Source organism: Alligator sinensis, unplaced genomic scaffold (genome assembly GCF_000455745.1).
Source record: "Alligator sinensis unplaced genomic scaffold, ASM45574v1 scaffold412_1, whole genome shotgun sequence".
NCBI lineage: Eukaryota > Metazoa > Chordata > Crocodylia > Alligatoridae > Alligator > Alligator sinensis.
This window is the reverse complement of record NW_005842474.1, coordinates 395624-397048: the sequence shown is the minus strand read 5'-3', so window position 1 is coordinate 397048 and position 1425 is coordinate 395624. Positions and strand designations below refer to the sequence as shown.

General features: G+C 51.4%; 1 long non-coding RNA gene across 1 annotated transcript in view; it reads left to right on the top strand.

Moving 5' to 3' along the window:
• Positions 1 to 360: 360 nt before the first annotated feature.
• Positions 361 to 1425, top strand: part of LOC112551464 — a 52658-nt gene continuing 51593 nt past the window's right edge. The window contains exon 1 of the long non-coding RNA XR_003095777.1: positions 361 to 639. This is a non-coding gene — a long non-coding RNA (uncharacterized LOC112551464). The remainder of the gene's footprint in view (positions 640 to 1425) is intronic.

Here is a 1425-nt window from a genome sequence, read left to right as displayed (position 1 = left end):
CGGCGACCGAGACGTGGACCTGAGGAAGCCGCCGGGGAGGCAGACGGGCGCCTGGCATCGCGCCGGGGGAGGGCTGGCCAGGGGCTCGGGGGGGCGGGGGAGCTCCGCGGGGCACGGCCTTGCGGGCAGCCGTGCATCATGCGCGCACTGGCCACCTCTGCCCCGCGACGTGACACAAGCTGCTGCAGCCAGCCTTGCTGTGCACACAGCTGTTTGTGATGCCAAGGGGTTCCTGTGAGGAGTTTGTGCCCCCCCGAGTACCAGGCCTCCTGACCCTCCCTCTGCAATCTGAAGCTGGAAAAATTGTCCTGCCAGCCAGGGGAGAAGCTGACCTCGCGTTGGGAATTAGTTTGGCTGCCAGTGGAGACAAAGGCAGCTGCACTTGCAGGGGGTTATCCTTTTCTTTTGTTTTTTTTTTGGCAACTGAAGTCCTAACCTGGTTAGTTCCTGACATTTTTTTGAGAAGGTTTTTTTTCCCTCTCTCAACTTGGCCTAGGTTTTGTGTAGCCAAGTTTGCTGGTGGGTCTGTTGTACACATGGCTGGCTCCCGCTGTCATCAACAAGTCATTTTTCCAGTGTACTTCAAGCCTAGAAGTGGTTCCTTGAGGCTGCTGACAGCTCAGTGAACGTATGAGAGAGGTGATTTATTAAGCAACTGGAGCTGTGTCTCATGCATTTTACTGGTACTAATATTTAGCCGAACTATATCCTTTGCTTTTCCTCAGGCTTGCAGAGCTCTGCAGCCAGTGTCAAGCTCAAGTTGTGATTATGCTGATAACAGTGCGGGTAGATGACCCTTGCTTTACCTTATTATGCAGAAGGCAGACCATTGTGGCACTTTATAGATTAACTCTTTCAGAGAAGCGTGAGCTTTTGTAGGCTACAGCCCACTCCTCAGAAGCTATAAAGGGACTTGCAGAGAGCAGGGGTACTAAATAGAAAGGAATGCGGTCATTTATAAGGGATAGAGAAACGGGGAGGGAAGGAGGGGACATGGCTGAGTGGTGAAGGTGAGCTACAGGCGGATAAACAAAGCAGTTAACCTACAGATCCTGGTTTGAACACCTTGGACACACCATTAACCCCCTCCAGTCACTTCTGGAAAATGATGACCGTTTTAGGACAGCCTTTGGGATAGGCCTGTCCTGGCCTACAGGCAGCCCCTCCCCAATCTCAAAGGACGCCTTTGCCTCTCTCAGCTATACCTCACCTATTCTCCTCCTCTTCATATCCCTTGTATTTAAATGACTATTCTTCTCTGTTAAGTACCTATAGGTGCCTGTAGACATGCTGCAGAGCTGCGCCAATGTGCTGCAATTATTGCACTCTAGTCAGCCTTTGTGTCTCGTGTATTAGCATCCCCACACTTCAAAATGGCCACAGGGGTGCTTTAACTAAAGCTCATCGCATGAGTTTTAGTTCAAG